The 13242-nt window shown below is 35.7% G+C and overlaps 1 protein-coding gene across 3 annotated transcripts in view; it reads right to left on the reverse strand.

The window, feature by feature from the left end:
• The window catches only part of Cadm2 (cell adhesion molecule 2), a 949182-nt gene that overhangs the window by 459035 nt on the left and 476905 nt on the right, over window positions 1-13242 (reverse strand). The window lies entirely within an intron of this gene.

Genomic DNA, 13242 nt, shown 5'->3' on the forward strand with positions numbered 1-13242 from the left:
TGAATAATTTAGATATGAGCTTGGCTTTATCTATGGAAACATCCCTGAATAGGCAAAATTTGTCATTTGTATATCTCTATATAACAAGCATATTTTATTCTAAATATTATATTAGCTGTCTTATTTTTCATATTTATAGGCTGAAAAATCCAACTGTAATGTGAATTTCTATTACTGCAAACTTTTCTTTGTATGATTTTCTTTCTTTTTAATTGTATTTTATTTTTATTTTTTTAATACTCCATATTCCATTCCCTGCCTTCCCATCCACCCTTCGACTGTTCTACATCCCATACCTCCTCCCCACCCCACTCTGTATCCACATGGATGCCCCAACTCCCCACCCCACCTGACCTTTAAATTCCCTGGTACCGTCAGTCTCTTGACAGTTAGGTGCATCTTCTCTGAATGAACACTGACCTGGAAGTCCTCTACTGTATGTGTGTTGGGGGCCTCATATCAGCTGTTGTATGCTGCCTGTTTCGTGGTCCAGTGTTTGAGAGATCTCGGGGTCCTGATTAATTGAGACTGCTGTTCCCCCTACAGGATCGCCCTCCTCCTCAGCTTCTTTCAGCCTTCCCTAATTCAACAGCAGAGGTAAGACAGAGTCTTATTTTGTAGACCATACTGTTGTTACTGTTGTGGGAGTCACTGAATGAATGTTCCCACACATCTGATCTATTAGTTCCTGAAGTAGAAATAGGCGTGTTCATTTGTATTGCTCTTCTTCTCTTGCCTGGTCACGTATTCCTGTTTTGTTGTGCTGTCACAAAGTTACTGCAAAGTGACATGAAAATGCTATTAAAATAATAAGGCAAATGATTCAAAATAAATGATTTTGGAGTCCTGCTTGAATACCTTTCAAATTTGTTCATGAAGAAAGAACCTTATTTTATTTGACTAAATATATTGTCAAAATCCAAAACATGTATTCACACTGACGCTGTGAATTGTTTTCTACGATCATTCATTTGGATGCCTGTCCTGATCTGTAAGCTGCTGTACCGCTGCCTAAGCACTTGTAGGACGTTCTAAGCTTTGTAAAAAGATCAGTAAATGATTCTCTGTACTGTCGCACTTAATGAGAGACTGTAAAGCTATTCAGAGAGCGACAATTGTGTAATAAATCATTTCTCTTCTGACCTAGAGCAAACTGTCATCTCTCTCGAGTGAGTTGATAAAAAAAACACAGTGCTCTTTACAAATGAGTCTTGGGTCCCATTGATTCTAAAAAAAATCTAATTTTCAATGATTTCACTGTAAGACACAAAGAAATTCACAACTTACTGATATTTCATAACTTCTTTAATTTATTTTAAGACATCCTGATAGTAATCTGAACTTAAAAGATTGAATTTAAAAGATCTAGGAATATTTAAAAGTAACCCAATATTTTTGACTTATTTTAAATTATTTGGTATGAAATTATAACCTATATAGCTATATCAAAAGTGCATTCAGATAATATATATAGGTTATTTTTTTACAGTACACTTGATTTTAGTTTTATATACTTCAATTTTTGTTCAATTTTCTAAATAAAAATTATATTATGATCCATAAACACACATGTGACCTTATGAGTGCATTTGTGTATATACATATTAGGGCAGTATTTGTAATGTAAATATATAGCTTTATTGACAAAGGAATTACATTTTTGTTATTGTGTGCATGTGTTAATATCAGTGTGCATATATGTATATGTTCTTCTGAGAGGAAAGGTACAGATAGATCAATGTGTGCAAATAGAAGTCATGAGTGCAAGCTTCTGCCTTCCACATTGCTCCTTGTTTTCTGACCTGCATGCCAGAATGGGTAGCCTAGAGAATAGCAGGGATCTTATATCCTGTCATTCTATGGGATCACCAGGAGAAAAGGGGCTTGCCACCATACCCAGTGTCACGTGGGTTCTGGCAATCTGAATTCAGTCAGCTCTTTCTGATAACATGGGTGAGTGCATTACCCACTTAGCCATCCTACTAGCCAGATATATTAAACTTTAATGTCTCTGTATTAAACTTTTCTAAAATGCAACTTTAGAAGAATAGTTTGAAAGATCTCTCAAATCAAATAGGAACCTGAGGGCATATTTAAAAGGAAATTATAAAGTATTTCCATGTTTCATATAATGTATTTTTTTTCTCCCTGGAAATATATTGAACAATTTAAAAGGCAGAGGCAGAATTAGGGTACAAGTCAATTCCATATTTCAAAGTAGATTCATTTCTTTCTTGCTTTTATTCACAACAGCTCACAAAATCATTGCTTTGGATTATATGTTTTTGTTAAATCAGTTGATTCACACTACAGAAAGACAAGAAATACTGCTACCTATTCATCTCTCCTGGCTTGCCACTATTTTTTGGCAGCAACCTAACTGCCAAAAATAACTAACAAAAGTATTTCATTTCTTGTAGGAAACTCTTACTTTGCATTGTAAATACCAACATAGGAGAGTATGGTGGAAGCACCATGTAGCATTTTAAATCTTTGGAAGGCATCAAATATAAAGACAACAATCTAAGACAGCTGAAATACACTAGCTATAGCATAACACATCTATCATTCATTTTTAACATACAAGACATTAGTACAACCGGTATAATGGTCACACCATAGTGACTTTCTCTCACTCTAAATTTTAATGTATGGATGGAAACACTGAAAATAGTTGCACACTTAGAATTTGAAAATAGAGCTCCAGATTCCAAGTCGAAAAACAGCACCAGAGATGGTGTTTTGAAAGACAAAATGGAGTAAGAATAAAATCTTCTCCACTTTACAGCAGATCAGATGAAAACAGTCCTCATGTGCCCTTTTACTCACATGCATATCTTAGCAAACATATGACAGTTCACATCCTGTACTTCCATATGTAATGCAAATTTAAAAAATAAATAAATAAAGCTCTTCCAAAATGTGTTAAGCTCCTTTCATTCATTTTTGCTATCTTTGATTTTTTCAGATGCTAAAATTTGGTAAGATATGTCAAATGGCATCTAAGGTCATAGTTATGAACAATTCATAAGAGGAATCAGTGAATGATTACCCTATACACCCAGATACACCATGCCCTTCCTTTCCTCTTAGGATCAATGTTTTTTTTTGTTTTGTTTTGTTTGTTTGTTTTTGTTTTTTTCCTTTTCTTTCTTTTTCTTTTCTTTTTTTTTTGACTAACATATCTGAGTGGATAATATTTTAAGCATTTAAATACACATTGTCGATAATTTTTCAATAATTAATACATAGATATAGGTAGATAATAAATGATATAAAAGCATTATTTAGAAAGGTAGTCTCTCATCTCTGTCTTACAAAAAACATGAGATTTCAAACTCATGTCAAAACATGCTATTGGAACTGTGAAGAAATGAAATTGAAGAAATAGATACATTATATTCATCAATTCAGCAAATTGTCACGTGATCACAGGGTACCATGATCTTCCCTAGTGGTGAGCATAGTCCAGCAGGATTGGAGATATTAATTTCATCAATAATTATATAAATACATATGGAAAGCAGTATTCAAATTAAAAATCCTTAAAGCTGTAGGATTTCTACAGAAATAATTATTAATTTCAAATATTAAGATTGAGTTAAGCTTGTATACAGAAAGTCAAAATTATTTTGAAACTTGGTAAAGACAGGTACAAAAATTCTACTTTTGGGCACAAGAGTTTGAGGAGTCTATGACTGGAATATAGAGTTGGGGGTTAGGGGTTGAGCTTAACTTAAGTTTGGGACCTGACAGGAAATTATGGAGATGAAGAGATAAAACCTTTTTGGTCGCTGGGTGTGGTGGCACACGCCTTTAATCCCAGCACTTGGGAGGCAGAGGCAGACAGATTTCTGAGTTTGAGGCCAGCCTGGTCTACAGAGTGAGTTCCAGGACAGCCAGAGCTATACAGAGAAATCCCGTCTCGAAAAAAAAAACAAAAAAACAAAAAAACAAAAACAAAAAAAAAACCAACTTTTTGGTCAAGTTAAGAGACTTTCTCTTTTGCTTACAATAAATACAATTTCAGTTAAAGACACAGTCTATAAAAGCAGTGACTCAATGAGGTACTTGTAAATCCTGTATAAAACCTTAGGAAGGAAGTGCTTTTACTTTCCCATCTCAGTTTACCATTGCAATGAACTTGTGGATGTAACCCTGTCACCCAGCACAATTGTAGAAACAGATTGTAGGGGGGACCCACACTCCACTTTCTGAAGGAACCCGTCTGAGATGCGGAGTGAGACGTCTCTTTCTGCCAACTCCTCTTGCTTTCATGCTGGTGTTCCTGCCCACACTTGGAACACCATGGATTGCAAATATCAGAGATTTGACCTTGTTTCCCTTTTCCATGTTTATTTGAGATATTTACTGACTTCTTCTTACTATCTCAGTAAAGGTCCCTTATCCAAACTTAAATATGCACTATGAGGGAAGCTAATGAGTCTTTTCATTTAGCACAATACCTCCCATTATAATGAATGTCTTTGCTATTGTTGTTGAGCATTCTTTTTGTTCCCTTTTGAATCAGTAAAAGACCTTTAGGTTTCTTTAATAATCAAAGGTGGAAAAATAAAAAAATTCTTATTAGCTATTGTGTTTTTTCTCTCACCAAGTATCTAAATACATCAGATGCTGCTTCTGATCTGTCAGCGTACATCTTGCACCTAACATTTATGGTAAATTGTATGGCAAAACACTGGTAGGTAGTTATGTGCATGTACCTATTGTTCCTCTCATACCTCTGTGTGTGATTGCTTTTAAATAAAAGAACCATTAATAATTAAAATGCGACACCTATGTGTCATGAATGTGCTTTTAAATTAGTGTTTTGCAGACTCATTTTTCAGATTGTATTTGCCTTCTGTGTGACATTAGTAGGTAACCATCCCTACTTTCTTTTTTTTTATTATTATTTTCTTTATTTACATTTCAAATGCTATCCCAAAAGTTTCCTATACCCCTCCCCCCACCTCTGCTCCCCTACCATCCCTACTTTCATCCCACTAATGTTACCTCTGCAGATGGGTCTGCATCTCCCCTTGCAATTTCACTCCTGATTCAGAAAATTCACTCCACAAATGTGAGCATGTTATTACCAAAATGCTTACTTAAAGCATGCTAATACTGAACCCAAGGTTTCTTTTACTTAGAGGCTGCGCACTTATCGATTATGCTCATTAGATTTATATGACCAGCGTTTTGTCCAGGTATTTATCCAATTAATTTATAGGCACCTCTTAGGCAGAACTACAAGGAATGCCTTTCTCAGCTTTAAGTATGCCCTGTGCTTTCATTACTTTTATCTCCCACGTTAGGAGATATGCCAAGGAAGGTTATTACAATGTATGACGTGACCTACTTTAATAAATTCACATTTGCCACTTACTTTATTAGACACCTTTCTCCTCGGTGCTCACATTTGGACTCTCTTAATTATATGCTCAGCCAAAGACTTCTAATACATGAAGGCAATTTAAGAAGCAAGGAAGCAAGGCTCCATCGACATTTCAAGATACAAATATAAAGACAAAGGAGCAAAAAATAGGGCCGTGAGTCTAGAAAAATGTGTCTCCCTGTCACCTTCAGCCTTAAACTTGTCTGTAAGATCCTAGGTCATTTCTAATGTAACACCTCAAATTACATCCTACATATTCTAGACACCCAGCACAGCCCCTGTCTGCTTTATCTTCCTATCTTGATTGTTTAATGTGTTACAAATGGGAACACTGAGACTAGACTTCTTTTGCTCCTCGAACCTTCTAAATAATGAATTAAACTGTGGAATGCTCACCGCTGCAATGATCCCCTTCATGCTGGCCAGACTGGCTCTCGTTTACCCTTAGGCAGAGCCACAGGCTACAAGTTTCCTATTAGTTAAGCATCTTAGACAATGCCATCCTATCTCTGAGGTTGTAATATGAAATCGCTCAAACCCAATGAAAGCTGACGGAATCTGGAGAAATTCAGGATACCTGTGAAGAGCAAATGGGCCTTCCAAGTCAGCTGTCAGCAAGTTGAAATCTAAATCTTGTGATCTTTCTCTTTTTTTACAAGATACTTGTTTATTCTAACAGTGATACGGAGGTCTGGGGTTGCTGAAGGCTCAACAGATCCCATAGCCTATACTGTTCCAATGAAACAAAGATTAAAATAACATTATTTCAAAAGCTTATCCCCTAAATCTTAGAAATGTCCTTAATGTAACTTTTTGAAATCTTAAAAAATAAAATCCTCTAGAAGATGTCTAAAATGACCCTCCATCCTTTATTCTATCGGCTATGTGTAAGCAATAGGGAAGTGTAGTGGGGAGGTCTTCCCATTAGAGAGGCAGACCAGTGCGGTGGGATGCTCCTCTTTCTTTGCAACAGTGGAGCATTAATATCACAGGGCAGTGCCGCTTCAGAGACCAGACTACAGCAACATTTGATGATAAGTTATGGTAGTGCCCCTCGGGCAGGCCGCTGACCGATTCAAAGACAGCAGGGAGGGGATTTTCTAGTTCTGTGTTTGCTCCAGTCCGGTCTGCGATTAGACAAAGGGTGCCTTTTTCAGCACTGTCTTAATCTTCCCAAGCGGTGCTGGAGGCTTTCTCTGGACTAGTCTGCACTCTACATCCTCTGTGGTGTTCTGGGAAACAAAGATAAGCTGTTTGGTCTCACTTAAAAAAGAATGCATAAAGCTTGAGCAAGCAGACACCTACCAGAGTCGAAGAGTTTACTCTTGAATATTTGTAAAACCACAAAAGGCAAACAAATGGAATTATGCCAGTTCCCCCGTGGGAAACAAACAAACAAAACCACTAGAAACCCCGGGGATTTAGCTCCTTAGCAAAGCAATCATTTACAGGATATGAAGAGAGCTCATTTGGCTTAATTTATCCACATCACGCATCCCTTATCTCTTAGGATGTTTGAATTCATAAGCAACATGTTTATCAAAATAATAATGAATTCTAATATTTGGTATGCCTGGCAAACATAGTGTTAAGAACCCTATAAAGCCTACATTTATTACATTCTATCCATTTTCATAGACAGAGAAAGGAAGTCTGGAATGGTCAGGAACGCCTTTACTTCTAGCACAATATCAGGGACTAGTCTACAACACAAGTAGGACAGTAATTATCTGGTTCATGAACAGCATAAAAGTCCTGTCTCTTTGAATTTCCATATTATGTGGTGGTCATTCACCTAAGATTCAACTGTCCCAGCTTTTCCTACTGAAAGATGTTGGGCATGTGATGTTATTTGCTTTGGTTAATACATTTTAAGAGCCAGCACAATGAACGAAGGTCATACGATCTATATATTAATGATATTGTTGCGGGTTTTAACAAGTACCAAGGTGAGCTTTCTGAATCTTATTGGGTATCAATAATTTCTTGTATAAATGCACCTACTATTGAAGTGTTTGTTCAACATGATCCTGTGATTTCTTACACTATTTATTTTTTGTTAGTTCTTAGATGACCTAATCGGCCATCAGTGGGAATAGAGGCTCCTTGGTCTTCCAAACTCCATATGACCTAGCACAAGGCAAGGCCTGGGCCAAGTAGTGGGAGTGGGTGGGTAGGGGAACAGAGGTGGGGGGAGGGGTATGGGAATCTTTCGGGATAGCATTTGAAATGTAAATAAAGAAAATAATAATAATAATAAAAAAAAAAAAAAGAAAATATCACCTAGTGAGTTTTGTCATATTGACAGCCCCTGTCCCTGATCCCAATTCAACTTCTCCCAGATGTACATCCATTTATCTCCTATACAACTTTGTGTTCTTTTATTTTTTCACCCATCTTAACAACTTTGTGTCAACCATAGATATTTAAGGATGTGTGGCCTTCCTCTCCACTGTGGTCAACCTACCAGTGGCAATGCTTTGTAAGGAAAGTGAGTGTCCCTGTCCTAGAAACTCTAACAACTGCTATAAACCCTCCTAGGATTGTTGTGAGCAGGAAAGCATACAAGGACTCTTCAATTTCCTTCGCATCTTGGAGTCAAAACACCTCCATCAACGTCATACTCTAAGTGGGCTTGCTCTGGGAGGACAGAATACCACGTCATTCCTGAATGCCAGCTCAGCTTTCTTTCCGTAATATCAGGGTGCTTTTGATGATAAAAGTAAAGGAAGGGTTGGTGAATTAATAAATGTTGCAAGTGGATTTCCACTATGTAATTACAGCTTAGCCTCTGATTTAATTATTTGGATAATTCACTTCATATTTTCTCAGTTAATTGCTGCCATCCATTGCACTGTATAATTCAAACAATCATAAATACCAGCTTGAATTTTATGAAATCACCATGCCAAAATTTCTAAGTGCTTAGCACTAAACAAATATTTGCAAAGAACTACACTACCCATTTGTCAGATATTATATTACAGATCTGCTATCACCAGCTTGAAGAAAAGGCATTTATCAAATGCAGTTTTGCCCTTATATAGCAAAACATAATTCCACTGGACTAAGTAATTTTGATCTACATATATTCATCAAAATAAAATAAATGTAGCATGTTTGTTTCTCAATTTTATGTCTATTTCTAAATTTAAAAATGAAAAGAAAAATTAATTTTATATTTGACATTTTATCCATCAAAAGTGATATATAAACAATGTTACGTATTCTAAAAGTGTGTTAAAATGCTATCCAGCAGATTTCATTCTACTCATGATGAAATCTTGATGTATAAGTGTGTGATATTTTTCTAAGTAATATTCTGTGAATTATGTAAGATTACATCCACCTTTGTTGACCTTATTTACCTTCTCTTTATGTTGTACACAGATCAGTATTTAAGAATAGACAGTCATTGCACAGAAAAACTGTCACTGAAGCAGGTCTGCTGTGATAGGCATTATGGTATCTATGGAACTTCAGGTAATACCTGTAATTCTCTATACCTTTTTGGTCTTATATTTGATGATTGATGTCTTTGTGTTTAATTTAATGCTCTTTTTATATCTATAAATAGGTCCTTCCCATGAATGTTACTTAACTTAAATATATCCTCAGGGTATGTTATTCCTTGGTCTCCTCTGAACATAAAGGGATCAGAGAGACTGGAGATGAGAGAAGAAAAAATAATCTTCCTATGTCTTTTCAATTGAATGTTTAGTTTTCAGTTTCCCTCTACCCCTCCCTCTCTCTCTTCCCCCTTCCTCTCCCTCTCCCCCTTCCTCCCTCAGTCTCTCTCTCTCTCTCTCTCTCTCTCTCTCTCTCTCTCTCTCTCTCTCTGTATGGCTTATGCACATGTGTGTGGGGATCCATGGTTGCCAGAAGGCAACATCAGATCCTGTTGGACTGGGATTATCAGTGGGTGCGATCTGTTCCAAATGAATGCATAGTCTTGAAATCAGGTTCTCTGCCAATATAGTAAGTGCTATTAACCACTGAGCAAACTCTCTACTACATCCCATGTTTCATTAAGGGAAATAAAATGGAAAGTCACGACTATAGGTTCTAATTGTTTCTTCGAATTTCCATTTAAATAAAATCAATGAAGCAACTCAAAATCTAGACATTCCAGCCAAACTTCAATATCTCTGCAGGTGATTAATTACCTTAAAAAGAGAAAGAATAGCCAAGATTAAAAAAAAAATGGATCCCCTAGATTTGCTCAACAGGATGCTAGAGTTTTGAGGAACATCCTCATCAGATCACCAGGGAGGTATGGAAAAAAAAATCTATACCTTTGGGACTTGAGCATAAAGGCAGAGCAGAAATACAATTTAGTACATCCCTAACAGTCATTCCTGCAGGTAGGCAGTTCACATAATCATGTTAGGAAAATCTATAGTATAATCCCTTTTAATTAAAAGAAAGTAAACACTTCTCCAAAGAGTACGAGTTGTTCCCAGAACTGGGAGTTGAATGAAAAGTAATTCTAGGTCTAATGCTATGGATTGAAATGGAATCAAACTGTGTCCTAGTGTTAGTTTATCAAAAATAATAGATAATAAAGTAAAGGTTCAAGTATTCTTTAAATTTATTTATTTATTTATTTATTTAGGCAATTTCTAACATTCATATAAGATTTCTTGATGTTACTCACATCAGTTACCCTTACTTATCCATTTCTTGTTCACATGAATCCCTTTGCTTCTGAAATAGTTCCTGGACTGCCTTTATGGTGATTTGTTCTCTAGGTTCTGTTTGGTTTGTCCGATTCACTGAATTTTATTAATATTTCTTACAAGAAGACAAAAGGGAAAATATTCATTTGAGAAGACCCACATATCAGTGGCTATAAGAGCTGAGACAAAGACAATCACAGCACAGCAACACTGTGCCTAACAGTCTAGCAACCATTAACAGCCAATAGCTTCAATAGTTTGAATCCCTTTGCTATCCATGTAGGAATGTTAAAGGGCAAATCCTGTGCAGATCTTATGCAGGTAATCTGGTTGCTTGAGTTTTGGAGTGCTATGGCTGTGTCCTATACAGAAATCCTCCTCTCCCCCCCCCCCGTCACCCTCTCCCTCCCCCTTCTCCTCTCCTTCCATGCTCCTGTCCCTCTGCTTCTCTTATTTCTGTTTGTTTTTTTTTTTTTTTTTTTTTTTCATTTTAGAGTTGAGTGTGCATATGGAATAAGTCTTGGAAATCAGCTCTCAAACAAGGTCCTAAAGTGGAGTCCTTATTTATAATTGAGATATGCATCAGAGGTGAACAGTGGTTGTGTATACTGCATGTAAGGAACAGCCCTGAAAACTACTAAGTTTCACAAAACTCAGAAATTATGAGCAGGAATTATTGTCTAATGATTAGGTCAGAGGCTTGAGGTTAATATTATGTGCAGTTGAAGATAAAAATATAGAATTTGTCTTATTATCATTGATTTTAGGATTAAGTAGATCTATATCTCAGTATAGGAAGTTTCATGTCAAGTATTTTTTTCAATTTAAGAAAAAATATTTTTTTATTTTCTATATCCTAGAATTATGAAAACTTTAAATTATTATGCATGGAATGCAATTGACCCCGTTCCTACAATCCAATCTAAGTATCTAATAAATGCTCATTTCTGTCTTCTTTACTCTTACTCAACACAGTGATAGTTATAAATAATTTAATTAGAAACCAAAAATACACATAACTTTTGCTATAGAATCCTGTCCTTCAGGCATGACTGCCTTTCCTGCCTTTAAATCAGCAACTGTGATTGCCCTCAGGAGACAGTCACAAGATTTGAGGTGTTAATATTCCCTTCTTGAGGGTGAAGACTTGGGATACATGACATTTCTCCCTAAGGATGTATAGTAGGATAATAAATGTTACATCAGTGGTATAGTTGCCTGTCAATTGTCCTTATTTCTGTTATTAATTTCAATTGAACTCAGTGTTTCATCATGCTATATGGATTTAAACTGTTTCTTTAGTCTATCTGTAAATTTTCTATCCCAGGTAAATAGAAGTAGACATTCCTGGAAATGTAATCAAATATCTCTAGGTTTCCAAGCAACATTGCGTCATGGCATCTTCTGTGGGACAGTATCAGCATAGAGACAAATCATTAAGAAAAGAAGACTTAACAGATGTGGAAGAGAAAGGAAAGGTCTTTTTTGGAGGCTTTGATTAAAAATGAGACAGCAAAAGCTGGATGATTCAGTAAGTATTAGAAGTAGAGATTTAGGAGTGGATCAGTGTGACCAAGCTCCCACAAGCAGCAGACAGAACTTTTTATTATTATGCCTTTCTGTATTCCTTCCTCCTTCCCACCTCTATTTCCTGTTTGTTTTTAATTTCTGAATGATTTTACTATAGCAGTTCTTGGTTGACTTCCTGTCTGTCAGCATTTATTTATTGTTTTTCTTTCAGTCCTTTTCTCCTCTTTTGTCATCTGACCTTTTTTCCTTTTCCCTCACTTTAATGGATACATAAAAAAAAAAAAATCAACAAGTTTTCCTTCAGCCATGACTTATGAAAATTTGTAAAATCTACAAATTTCACTCACTAGTTAAATTTTCTCAGTAGTTAAACTGTTATAGCAATACTGTGCCTGGCACATTATATAACACATAGTGCAGTTAGCAATATTTTCTCTAAGCTCTCTGAATATATTCTCAGTGTTCTACCTGAAACATATGTGTCCACCACATATACTCTGTGTACATTTGAAACTTATGATAAAGAAGTTAAAATATTTCAGCTTCTATTAATCTTAAAATATAATGTGTATAAATGTCTGGTTGATAAGGTATGCGTAAGTTTGTCCATTTGTATTTATGGAAATATATCACATTTTTCTATAAAAATATATCATATCTATAGGTATTCAAACACATGAACAAATAGAGGTATATATTTCAATAAAAATTTCCTTAAAATTCTTAAAAGCTTAAGATCATATATTTGCAATGCTATTTCGTTACATTGATGAATTAAATTGTCTCTCCCTGTCAACTCAAATTTATAGAGAGGTTCTAACCTTGAAAGTAACTGTGTTTGGACGTACTGGTCATTAGGAAAACTAGGCTCATTATTGAAAGAGGTAATTCTTTCAGGATAGTCTACCGTGCCAGCACTTAGGAGGCTGAGAAGTTCAATGCCAGCATGTCAACAAAACAAAATTCTGTATCATAGCATAAACAGATCAATCAATAAAGATAATTAGGTTTGAATTTGAATCAGATTAGGTCCTTACTTAAAGGGGTTGCTAACCTTAAGGCAGAAGAAGAAAAAAAAAAAAAAACGCGAGTGTTATGAATAGAATGCATAAATGTGGATGTAGGGCAAAGATAGCCATTGATGGGCCCAGAATAAATGTTCCTAGAGGTGCTACAACTACTTGTACCTTGGTCTTAGATTTCATTACATCATACCTAACACAATATTATATTATAGTCCCCACTGTAATGAATGATTTGTATAAAACATAGACTTGACAATGTTTGATAATTTCAGAATACTATACCAAGGGTGCAAAATATCATTAAGAATTACAAGTACAAAAAATTAATATTTGGAACAGCAGAGAAGAATATCATGTCTGAAATCAAACACTCCACCCTAAAATTCAGTACAGTGATTTTTAATGTGAAAATTGTGGACAGCAGGATGAACGTGGGTATGAGACATCATTAACTAGGCTGACAGTTTGTTTTGAGTTGCCATAAGTCTTACATAAAAAGAACGAGCTCATGAGGACAAAAGCAAGGAACTGTAGGTGTTTCTCTAAACTGCTCTGTTCCACAATGGTCTACAGCATAGATGAGATGGCAGAAGGAACAGTTCAACTTTGT

The sequence above is a fragment of the Mus pahari genome, chromosome 12, assembly GCF_900095145.1.
Source record: "Mus pahari chromosome 12, PAHARI_EIJ_v1.1, whole genome shotgun sequence".
Taxonomy (NCBI): Eukaryota; Metazoa; Chordata; class Mammalia; order Rodentia; family Muridae; genus Mus; species Mus pahari.